Genomic DNA, 13,076 nt, shown 5'->3' with positions numbered 1-13,076 from the left:
TAACTCAAAGACAGTGACAAGAGTCAGGTGACCTAGATGTCCTTTAGGCAATGCAGAGTTTTCTACAGAGACATAAGATTTTTTCTGTACCTCTTACTAGCCGTGTGACTTTGAGTATGTTACTTAACTTCCCTGAGCCTCAGTTACTTTTTTCTGTAAAATAAGATTTCATAATAAAAAAAAAATCTTAGTGGGGATAATGCTTACTCAATACTGCTCTTATGAGAATTAAGTGAGTTAAGGAGCACCAAGCACTCAGGACAATGCTGAGTACATCATACTCGATAAACATGACATAGTAGTACCAGTACCAGTGTAGTGTTACCACTAACTAGAAGTTTCTTGAGACCCTTTCTTGTTTCCTAATGAATGTATTCATTCAATTAATCAACCAATTTGCATAAAATACCTATCCGTGCTAGGTTTGGGTGGATAATAAAATAGTCCCTGTTATCAAGGAGTCCAGGGTGGCCAAGGAGATGAGAACCTAAGTCAATAAGTACATGGGATACAATAAGTGAAAATAAAAGTATGTGAGCACAGTTGACAACATGGCTAACCATGTGTGAAACATACAGAACGCTTACAGAAAAGCGTTATCAAGGGGAACGTAAGCTGAATCTTGAAGGATGAGCAGGAAATCACCAAGTGTGTGCTAACAAATATCGTGCTAGATCATTATGTATGTTAACCTTATTTAACCCACATTAGAGCCATACAATAATAGCTCACTCTAACTGAGTACTTACTATGTGTCAGGTGCTATTTTAAATAATCATCATTATCTTACTCTATGAAGAAGAAAAATCCTAAGGCTTAGAGAAATCAAGTAACTTTCCTAAGATGATATAGCCAGTGAGTGGTAAAGCCATAATTATTGCCAGATAACCTCTTTCCAAAGTGTAGGAAATATAACCTCAATTTACTAATAGAAGAATGAAAAGCTAGAGAGATGATGAGATCTCCCAGAGAAACTGATTAGAAATTTTGTCCCTGGTTTTAAAGGCCAGGCAGATGAGAAGGAAGAATACTCAAGAAAGAGGGAGAACATACAAAACCCTGGAAGCATGGATAAGCTTAGCATGGCTCCAGGAACCAGAGATGTTTGGAACTCAATAAGCACTTATGGAAATGGCAATCAAAGATAAAGTCACTGGGGGCACCTGGGTGGTTCAGTCATTTAAGTGGCTGCCTTCGGCTCAGGTCATGATCTCAGGGTCCTGGGACTGAGCCCCATATTGGGCTCCCTGCTCAGTGGGGAGTCTCCTTCTCCCTCCTCCTCTGATGTTCCCCCTGCTTGTGCTCTCTTGCTCATGCTCTCCCTCAAGTAAATAAATAAAATCTTCATAAAATCTAAATAAATTTTAAAAAAAGATAAAGCCACTAAAGTAGGCAGGGACTGTGAGAAAGAAATTACACCACACTAACTATTGCTCAGGAGTATATGAAAACTATGACAGATTTTAAGCTAGAGAATGAGATCAAAGGTTTAGAAACTGGAGGCAAGGCAAACAGTTATGAGACAGCAAAGACTAGTATTATTGAGATCAAGAGTTTTGAACTCCAACAACCTGCCACTTATCATAACCTCTGGAAAGAGAACCTCTTTGAGCCAGAGTCTCCTCATCTGTAAAATGAAAATAATAATAGGGTCACCACGAGGCTTAACTGAAAGAAGGTAGGTAAGCACCTGCTAATGTACTCCAGATCTAAAAGGCATTCAATAAACGATGGTGGTAGTATTAACAGTTGTTTATTGCTACTTTTGTTGTGATGCAAATACACTGAGGCCTAGTTTAGGTCTTTCTGAAGGAAGAACACATTAAATAAGTACTCTTTTACCTAGGCTGTTTGATTTGTTCAGACATAATAGTTTGATCTGTTCAGACATAATAGTTTGATCTGTTCAGACATGGTAGACTGATTTAGACAACAAAGTCCCAGGAGCACAAAAAGAACCAGATTTCAGGAATGGCATGAGGTTAAGGGTTCAGTTTATCAAACATTTCTTGTGTCCCTACCGTGTGTGTCTAACACTATATTAAGTGGTACATATCTAAAAGTAGTTAAGACACAGTCTCTTTTCACAAGGAATCATCACTCTACGATTTAATTATCTTGGTTGATTTCCTTATCCTAGATGCCTGGCCTCCTCTCTTAATTACAACCTCACCCTCCCCTAAGGTCTGATATTTACACTACTCTTATAGAAATGGTCTTGGTTTCCCTACTTGATTACCTGCCTTCCTCCCTTATCTTGGACTCCTTCCTTTCCTGGCTACTCCAGCTGGACATGTCAGATTACAGCTGTTTGATCGAAACCTATTCTCAGTACCCTGGTTTGAAGACACCTTGCTCCGATGGTGAAGTTAAACTAATTTTCTCAACAGCTGGTGCCAGAATTCTTTTCAGAGGAAAATGCCTTGATGAGTCATTGTGAGTAGACGGTATGACTGAGGAATGAGGTTAGCAAGAGACAGGATCATGAAAGACAAAATATTCTACTTCAGAAATTCACCTGGGGGTATGGAGGAAATGCTTAGAAAAGAGAAGAGAAAGAAAAGAGATGGAAGACAGAGGAACTTCACAGTATACTCAAATACTTTTAAAAATGTATAATGCTTTATCTTATTTGCATTTCTTTTACTCCCCTCATGTCTTCCAAATCTTTAGTAAGCCTTCCATAATCCCTAAGCCCCCACACCTCCCCACAAACACATACGCTATGTGAGCAGGTTGGGGGGGGAGGGGTAAGTGAAGAAATCATGGAGCCAAGTGCCACTGCAAGAAGACAAAAGGAGCCGAATGGAGACTGCACACCCAGAACAGTGACACAGCCCATAAATCTGAACCCATCCATAGGGGTTCATCTGGGAAATTGGCAGAACATATCAGCAGGTACAGTGCTTTATTTAAAGGTTGTGTAATAGGGCGCCTGCATAGCACAGTCGTTAGGCGGCTGCCTTCGGCTCAGGGCGTGATCCTGGCGTTCCAGGATCAAGTCCTACATCGGGCTCCTCCACTGGGAGCCTGCTTCTTCCTCTCCCACTCCCCCCTGCTTGTGTTCCCTCTCTCACTGGCTGTCTCTCTGTCACATAAATAAAATCTAAAAAAAAAAAAAAAAAAAAAAAGGTTGTGTTATAGGGGCTTGAAACAATCTTAACTAGTTAAAAAGCAAAACAGATGGGGCGCCTGGTTGGCACAGCGGTTAAGCGCCTGCCTTCAGCTCAGGGCGTGATCCTGGCGTTATGGGATCGAGCCCCACATCAGGCTCTTCCGCTATGAGCCTGCGTCTTCCTCTCCCACTCCCCCTGCTTGTGTTCCCTCTCTCACTGGCTGTCTCTATCTCTGTCGAATAAATAAATACAATCTTTAAAAAAAAAAAAAAAGCAAAACAGATTATCTCAGCTGATACCTGGGTCATGATTTCTTCAGTGTCATTGATGATTTCGTACCACCTGCCTTTCCAACATACCTACTGCCTTCCTCAGAGGTGGCCACCGTTGTCTTACCCAGTTACTGCAACAGTCTCCTTGAGATCAGCAAACATTTTCTTTCTCCCTTTTTTCAATTTAATTAATTTATTTATTTAGATAAGAGAACAAGCAGGGTGGGGGAGTGGGGAAAGAGAGAGAGAATGTCAAGCAGGTTCCATGCTCAGCGCAGAGCCTGACTCGGGGCTTGAGCCCAGTACCCCAAGATCATGACCTGAGCCAAAATCAAGAGTGAGACCCTTAACTGACTGCGCCACTCAGGAACCCCAGCAGACATTTTCTTAAAGGGCCAGATAAGCAGTTACTCCACTCTGCACAGAAGGCCTGGAAGCAGCTACAGACAATATGTAAATGAATGAGTTTTGTTGTATTCCAATAAAACTTTTTTACAAAATCAGGTGCTGACGTTCTGTCCTGCCCCTTCCATTCTCTACATTATAGATACTCTTTCAAAATGCCACTCCTCTGTAAAAACACTTGTCTTCCCATTAACCTCAGGATAAAGTCCAAATTCCTTAACAATGTAAATACATTTCAAACTATTATCTCCTCTCTAGCCATTTCTGGCTTCAAACTCAATTTTCAGCACTACTGAACTGCTTTAAATTCCCCAGGTTCCTGGTTCTCTCTTCCTTCCATGCATTTACATACGCTGTTCTTTGGCCTGGAATCTTCCTCTCTTTCCGGACTCCCCTGATTAGTTCATTCCTACTCATCTAAATTTCAAGTTTCACATCAAGTCTAACTTCCTCCAGGAAGATTTTCCTGATCCCTAAATTCTCACAAAGTGTTGAGGTTGCTGGTTTAATTGTCTGAATCTCCTGTTAGTTTGAAGCCCTGTGAGGACAGGAAACTGGTCTGCCACTCATCACTGTATTCCAAGGTACTCAATAAATAACTGGATTCTTGACTGATGAGAAAAAAAAAGACAAGAACCAACCTAAAAATGAAGGGGGCCCGCAAAGGCTATTTGGTGGTGCATAAGCTGAGATTTGTTTGAATTGTTCCCTCTAACCCAAAATCTGCTCCTAAAGCATTTTCTCCTTTGCTGTTGTAGCTTGCAGAGAGGTTTAGGAAATACACATTACATCATCACACTTTCTGATGCAGGAACCAAAGTCCTGAAGGGTTTCACTTCTGCCTTGGTTTCCAAAATTAATCTGTTCACCCTCTCCTTGGCACCTGATCTCTTACCTCACGTCGTTTACAGTCTTGTATATAGCGTACTTATATCTGATAATTACCCTTGCAGAGAGATCTTGGGTTGCCTTTCTGACCAATACTCACATTTCAGATACCATGTAGGGGGCATATTCTATATGCCCAGGCTCACAGGGCTTCCTCGATAAGCCAGGCCTACAGGACTTAATCACTCAGTCCTCAGGTTAGCCTCGCAATGATGTTCTCAGAGATTTCCTTTTATTATTTCCACTCTACAGTTGACAAAAGGAAGACCTAGAGGGAGTAAATAACTTGTGAAAGAAAATGGCAGAGCTGGGATGGAAGGGAGGAAAGTCTGGCTGCCAAGCTTGAGTTTCTGAGCTCATACTACTTTATATTTCCTTTGGGACCACATCACTTCCCTCTGTGAGTGCTATTCCTGCCCAAGCCCCGAAGTCTTCTGCAGCACTCCTGCATGTTTCATCCTGAACCTCACGGACAGTGTGGCTGGATTCAAGGCTGTCGTAATCACTGACACTTCTAGAGCACGGCCACTATGCTCAGCCCTATTTATGTATGACCTCATTTAACCTGCACAGACCCTAATATGAAAGATAAAGTTAGCTCTGTTTTATGGAGATGGAAGCAGAGGCACAAAGAGGCAAAATAATGTGTCCAAGGTCACATAATTAGCAATGGGAGAAACTAATTCACACCTAGACACTGCCTCCACCACCTGCACTCCTAGGCAAGAAGAGAAAACACAGGGAGGTAAAAGAGAGCTCCTCAGGCTTCAGAGGATGACATGAAAAATATGGGTGAGGTTGAATAATTCGGGCTTTAATCAGCATGGATAGGAGATCATTAACTAAGGATGTCTTAGTCATTGCTGCTTAAAACAAACTATCACAAAATTTCATGGCTTAAAACAATAATCATTTATTAGCTGACAATTCTGTGGGTCCACAAATTGGGCTGGACTTGGCTGAGAAATTCTGCTGGTTTTGCCTGGGCTCACTCACGTGGTGACAGTCAGCAGTGGCAGCTTAGCAGGAGCTTGATGGTCCAAGATGGTTTCTCTAGGGTCAAGGCCGGCTTCATGGGCATGCAACTTGTGCCGCGTTTACTGTTCTGCTATTCCTGTCTCCTCAAGAATCTCCTGAGATTCTGAATAATTATGGAATGGGGAGCTACTGGGCCTTGTAAATTACATTGCCAGTCATGCTGGTGGTTGATGCTGGGTGCCAGCTGGGCATCTTTCTCCACATAGCCTCTCATCCTCAAAGAGGCCAGCCCATGTTTCTTTACATGATGACAGCAGCTTTCCAAGACAGTGATAGCAAAGCCTACAAGGTTTCTTCAGCTCTGGGCTCACAATTCCCACATCATCACTTCTGCTGCATTTTATTGATCAAAGCAAGTCACAGTGCAAGCTCAGATACTAGGAGGTGGAGATCCAGAGTCCACTCCTTGATGGGAAGAACAGAAAAGTCACAGTGCAAGAGGGCATGTATGGTGGGGGTGGGCTGAGTTTGTGACTATTAATTGCAATCTCTCACAGAGTAAGTACAAAAATAACTTCAGTCTCAGACATGTTATGATTAGGATTTCTCCTATGGTCAATCCACGCAAAGGTATCCAATATAGTTGACCCTTGAACAGCATGGGGTTGGGGCACCAACCCCCATGCAGTCAAAATTCTGCATATAAATTTTGATTCCCCCAAAATTGAACTACTAATAGCCTACTGTTGACTGGAAGCCTTACCAATAACATAAACAGTCGATTAACACATATTTTGTATGTTATATGTACTATATACTTTATTCTTATAATAAAGTTAGCCAGAGAAAAGAAAATGTTAAGAAAATTGTAAGGAAGAGAAAATATATTTACAGTATTTGTACTGTACAAAAACTGCATGTAAGTGGACCCATACATATTGTTCAAGGGTTAACTGTATTTGGATAATATAGGTCTAGAACATAAAAGAGAACCCTGGTTGGACATACAAATTTGAGAGCTGTCAACATGCAGATGATAGGTTTCTGAATAAATAAATCAGAACCTCCAGGGAGACTGCATGAATTAAGGCAAAGATAAAGAGGTTCGCTCAATCCTTCAGACTACCCAACCATTTAAGCACTCTCTTCTTCCCATGTATCTCAACCTCTCTCTCTAAGAGAGACCATCCCTAGGCCTACCTAGTTTCTGTAGCCAGCTCAAAGCCCAGTGTCTCTGGGGAAAGTACAGCCTTCTCTATTCCGTCTAGATGTAGCTACACAGAGTCCAATAATTATAAACTAAAAAGAAGTTATTTGATGCCCACACTCAACCCAATATGCAATGGTGGAGCAGGAATACAATTAACCACAATAAAAACTTCCATTTCTAAAAGGACAGAATAGGAAACATGCAACAACCAGAAGTCCTTCATAGTTTTCTTTCCAGATCCTGCCCCGGCCATGGAAGAAATTCCCTGATTAACCAACCCATCTGGATGTGTTTGGTTATACCCACAGTGCCCCTGCATTCACACACTCTGGGAGGTTCTTTGTCCATTATCCTCCAGGTTCAAAATTTAAGTGAAAACTGGAGAGTATGCTTTCCTGGAAATGGCTTGAGGACACAATGATTGGCTTTTGCAGGTCAGATTTCCGGTTTCTTTAGCAATACAATTTCCTCAAAATCTTTGTAGGCTTCTATGCTATTCATCTCCAGTCTGTTACATGTGACAGAAACTATACCCAAAGTTCTTTTCTGGACTGAGCTCTTAAGCTTTCTTATTCTTTAGTTTCTATGCTTTACTCCTTCCTCTTCTCATTGTTTTAATTGTGGCTACTTTGAGGTAATCTTTAAAAACTAAGTGAGGGTCAAACACCGCTAATCTGACCTTTGCTGCAAGGCTAGATCTCTTTGGCTGAGGAATCTTAATGGGTGGGCTTTAAGTATCTGAAAAACAGTCTTCTCCCGTTTGGACCACAGAAATAATTGGATTTTCCAACCCTGTGAGGCCTCTATTTTCTATACACTCTATTTTCTTCCATCTTTCCTTGCAAACTCATCATTTCTTATGTGAGCTCATTTCTTTCTTGGAAAACCTTCCTAAACTAGCCAAGGAGCAACAATTACACTCATATTCTGGTTCTTTCCAAATGCTTCCTCTAAAATTCAGTGATACAAGAAACATGGTCAGTCTTCCAAATTAAGTAGGTGAGATTTTTACCAAATATCTTACAATGGCACTACAAGAATCACCAGTTTTCCAGCCTGCAAGAGCTGTTTCCTCGCTGCCAATGGTCTGACCACTTAGGTAATGCTATATGTTTTAAGACATTGTTAGAAGTCCCCCATTTCCAGGTATCAATTTTTGTACTAGAGTAAAGGCTAACTTGCTGTAATAGAGACCCCAGAAAGCACTGGAAATGAAAGTAAAGAAATGAAAAATGAAAATAAAGAAGACAAAAGTGTCTTTCCCTCTTACATAACAGTTGGGCCTAGACTGACAGGTCATTCTGTTCTATGAGGTCATTCAGGACCCAGATTCCTCCTATCTTGCTATCCCACTCTCTCATAGGATGTCTTCCTCATCTCCATGGTTGCAGATGATCATAGACATGTCCACAAAGGAGATGGCAAACAGCGCAAGGCAAGCTGTCTTCTTTTACAAAGGTAGGGTTAAAGTTGTACTCACCACTTCTAGTTACAGTCCACCGGCAAGAAGTCCCCAACAAAATCATACCTAGCTGTAAAGGAGGACAAGGAGTATCCGGCTGAGAGAACATGCACCAGAGGGAAGAAAATGAATGTTATGGTGGCAGCCATTCATCTGCCACGAGAAGTAAGAAGAAAAGAGTCCCAAGGTTAAGAACCCTCAGAGACACAAAGACCAACATCAGGTAAATAAGGATTTTGTTTCTTAGAGGGAAAGAGAATGGCAGTATAAAAAAAGAATACATGAAAGGGCAAATCTAGCTGGTGGCTACCTAAGTTTCCATTTTATTATTTCTAGCATTTTCTAAATATGTTTTTTAAGCTTTTTGGGTTTTTTTTTATCTTAAGGGAAGCAGAAAGAGAAAGAAAAACTAAAGAAGAATATCAAGATAGAGCAATAGTGATGTGAAGAGAATCAGAAGAAAACAGAGTAATCAAAGTCAATGGGAGAAAAAATTTCAATTGCCTGAGAGAACACGAGAGGCTAGAAAAGGAAATGCTCTTTGGACTTGAAAATCTAGAGGTTACTGGTGAATAATTACGGCAGAAGTTAGATTTCAGCAAATTAAGGAGTGAAAATGAACCAAGAAAAATGAGACAGCAAACATGGACAAGAACACTGAGTTTTTAGGAAAAAAGAGAAGATGGTGACTAGTACGACTAGCTCCACTTGCAAGTGGACTGAGATGAGAACCAGCCCCCAGGGACCACGTTGGGGTATCAGGTTCCAGAGACAAGGGTGGCCTACAGTTCTAGCTGCCCAGCATATACAGATTGTGTAACCTGAACAGCTGAACTGGCAGAGTGCTCTGCATGGTAGGCGGGTAAAGTTCTGCCACAGTGCAGAACTACTCTTGGATATGGTGGTTGCATCTTATAGTCGTAGGGTCTTGGGGCCTCCAGAGACAGCGCCTCCACCTACTTCACTCCCATAGTCAGTAATTGCCACTTCTGTGTGAGACAGACAGCTTGCTCACTGGAGAACCAGGGATCCAAGCTGGTGTGGAAATGAAGGACCCAAAACACCTTGGCACAGCTGGTGTGCCAAGGGCAAAACCCCCCTCTTTAGAATACCAATGGAAGGGGGGCAATAAATCAATAAATATGAATGGACAAAAGAGATATGAATCAGCAATAGTAAAACATACACTCTGGGCACTTTTATTGGGCAGATTAAATGGAAAACACGACTCCCTGCCATCCCAAACCCCCATAAAAAAAGACCCAGAATTAACAAATTCTAATAAAAGTTGGTGCTGTTTCTTTAAAGTGGTAGAGAAAGTAGCAATCTCTATTCTGATACTTTTATAAAGCCAAATTTTTTTTAAGAAAACGAATATTTCATGGAGAAAGGACTGGATTGGATTGTCTTTGAGGAAAATAATTGCTGTTGCAATGTGTGCTTATATTTTAGATGGCAGAGAGATCACTGTGGTGGGGAGAAACAACGATTGGGAGATTTACCATCACCCTCAGTCATGACACTTAAGCCCATTATCCTCTGGAGTCCCAGATGACTGAGGGGGGAAAAAAAAGAATGCTCATTCAGATGAAGTCTGAGGCATTGGGATACAGAAAAAGAAACCAAGGGATAAAACATCCTTTGGTGGGAAGTGGCTGAATATTTCTGAAGGATGAGAGGGGCCACCGGACTGAGAGACTAAGAAGAGATCCAAGAAAATGGGGAGAAGGCATCTGAAAGTTCCTTTCTTGGGCGGTTTGTTAGGTCTTTTCAGAACGTTATTGTAGAGCCATATGGTGCTGGCTGACAGGGAAGATGGGCTAAGATAGAGCAAACCTAATGTATCCCATTTATTTGCAAGTTTTATCACAGGAAGGCTCTGTTTCCTTTTCTGGGAGCAAGTCAGGACAGCACAAATTCAACCAAGCTCTTAAATACTCAGACACTCTTTGGGTCAGTATATTACAGAGATATCTTTTATGCATAGGACAGGGTCATTCTAGGGCAAGGCCTGTGTCAGTCAATACCTCTTTCTGTAGTGTTGCGAGGGCCATGCTACCTCTATATGCTGAGAGGAACCTCCATATGTTAGGAGTCCACCAAGATCGGCTGTCTGGCTACCTGCTCAGATGGCCACCTCTCAACACTTGAAATAGAACTTTGCTCTGTGCTCACCAGAAGGCTTCATGAAACAGCCCAATTGAATAAAAATAGTTTGGGAATGGAAAAACACTCTGGCAAAAGCATAAAGGTGTGGTTAAAGACTGGAGGGCCATTTTCATGTGGTTGTGCTGTGCCTGGCTGGTAGTTTAAAGGAGTTATGCTGAGCCAGGCTGATTGATGGAGGGTTTTATTGATTTTGCTTTTATTTTTTAATGGGGGAGACTTGAGCATTATAGGTTAAGGATAAAGACACGGTGAGAGTCAGTGGTTAGAGATTCAGGAAAGAGAGGGCGTAATTGATGGAGGACACTGACCATAAGAGGTTTCGTTTAGTTGATAGCATCTGTTCAGAAAGGGAAATTTAGAGATTCTTTTAAATTTCTAGGTTCAGATCACAGTTCCCTCGGTAAATGTTCATCAAGTATTACAAAGTGGTAAGACTTTCTCAGGTTCATTTAAGTTGTCTTTTAAGTTACTCCCAAACAAATACAACCAGCAAAGATCCCATTGGAGTACTGGTGTGGAGAAGGGAAGCTTAAATTTGGGAAATAGCAAAGTTATCTGAGATTTCTATCAAAAACTGTTGTTGGTAAATTAACAAGCCTGTTTGTAACAAATTGAGAAGGGATTCACAATAAATAGGGCACCTAATGTTGATGAAAGATGAACAGGACATTAAATAAAGCTTGGAGACGCTGATGAGAAACCAGGTTAAAGGGCACAGCAAGAGTTCCTTACCTGCTATGGAGCAATGTATTCATATACTATTTACACAACACTTGCAAGAGAAAATAACACTAACCTTTAAGTAGCACATCTGTATATTTCATTCTTCTTATCCCCTTCTTCTTAATGTAAGATGTTTTCTGCAGTAAGTACCTTCCCTAAGTAACATCACCATATTCCTGAGGCCACTAGATGGCCAAAGTACATCCACAGGAAGTCAAATCAAAGCAGCCGCAGTGATGAGTTAGCGTGGCAAAGCCTCAACTTCCTCACCTACAAAATGGGGATAATAATAGTACTTAAGTTCATAAGAGGCTGTGAGAGGTGGTTGAGAAAGTATATAAATGCCTACTGAATGGTAGTCTGCATGTTTTATCATGCATGTGAATTTCACAGGAACAAAGTCAGATAAGAGAGAAGGTACAATCTGTGTGTTTCTAATAAGGACAAAGAGCTCTGTGCAGCAAAAAAGGATCTGGGAAAGACAGGGTAGAAAGGGCAGGTATACAATGAAGAAAAGACAGACTTCATAGGCATCCCAGGCAAAGGTTTTGCAGGGAGGGAGGGTTGGGATGAGGAGAAAATTAATTCGCAAGATCTCAAAGACAAGCAGTATTCAGTGCAAAAATAGAATTGTTTCTGACTTTATTTATAGGTCTAAAACTGAAAATATGGTAATTGAAAATTAAAGGAGCCATTATTGTTGTGGTTGTCATTAATAAACAGTATGACTTGGTGTGATACTTACCATGATAGTCTGGGAATATTATTTTTAAATAAGATTTTAATGTCTTGCTAAATTTGGAACTGATAAGGCATTTTGTGTGTACAGGGCTGGAGCTGAATTTATAAACATATCTGGAAAGATATACCTGAGATAAATGAACATAAAGTAAGAGAAAAAAATTAGCGTGTCTAGTAGTTTCACTGCAAATTTATCTTAAACAAGGTATGACTCGAGAGAGATAGACAGACATGTCTGTTTAATCTAGTTTCCTTTTGGAATGCACTTGGAGACAAAGCTAGAAAACAGAAAAGCAATTCTTAACTGGACTATGAAAAATCCACTTAAAAAAATTTTTTTTTTGGTAGGCTCTACATCCAACATGGAGCTTGAACTCACGATCCCTAGATCAAGACTCACATGCTCTACCAACTGAACCAAGCAAGTGCCCCTGAAAAGGTCACTTTTTAAAAATCCTTTGCCTCCTATTTAGCTCTAATTTTATTTTATTTTTTTTTTAAAGATTTTATTTATTTATTTAACAGAGATAGCCAGCGAGAGAGGGAACACAAGCAGGGGGAGTGGGAGAGGAAGAAGCAGGCTCACAGTGGAGGAGCCTGATGTGGGGCTCGATCCCATAATTGCCGGGATCACGCCCTGAGCCGAAGGCAGGCGCTTAACCGCTGTGCCACCCAGGCACCCCTAGCTCTAATTTTATAAAGGAAAAGTCAATCATAGTAAAGTATCTTTCTATCTTCCTTTTTTAAATATATAGTATAACAGCTGGTATAAATATATGATAAATTCTTTTAATGATACTGTAGAAGAGAAGAGTATGAGCTTTTTTGGCATCCTGACTGCCAATTCCTGGCCTTGTGACCCAGAGCAAATGATCTCTCTGTACCTTAATACCTTCATTTGTAAAATGGGATCATTATAATGCCTACCTCGTTAGGGTTATTGTGAGAATTAGTTAATTCAAGTTCTAAGCACACAGTAAATGCCAATTAAATATTAACAATGGCCTTAGCCTTCAAGGGTTAGTATTCAAGGAATCCTAGCAAGTGGCTTCATCCAGGAAAAGGTTGCAACTTAAACATATATTAATATATTTTGATACAGAAAAAAAAAG

At 40.8% G+C, this 13,076-nt stretch overlaps 1 protein-coding gene across 3 annotated transcripts in view; it reads right to left on the bottom strand.

The window, feature by feature from the left end:
- The window catches only part of TLCD4 (TLC domain containing 4), a 101,259-nt gene that overhangs the window by 82,071 nt on the left and 6,112 nt on the right, over window positions 1-13,076 (bottom strand). For 2 of the 3 annotated variants that reach the window (XM_045801727.2, XM_045801725.2), the window contains exon 2: window positions 11,297-11,493. The exons of the other annotated variant lie outside the window; for it this stretch is intronic. The gene's annotated coding sequence lies outside the window, so the exon portion shown is untranslated. The remainder of the gene's footprint in view (window positions 1-11,296; window positions 11,494-13,076) is intronic. 3 annotated transcript variants of the gene reach the window in all.

The sequence above is a fragment of the Ursus americanus genome, chromosome 12 (genome assembly GCF_024610735.1).
Source record: "Ursus americanus isolate L20-20 chromosome 12, mUrsAme1.1.p, whole genome shotgun sequence".
NCBI classification, from domain to species: Eukaryota; Metazoa; Chordata; class Mammalia; order Carnivora; family Ursidae; genus Ursus; species Ursus americanus.
This window is presented reverse-complemented; position numbering and strand designations above follow the sequence as displayed.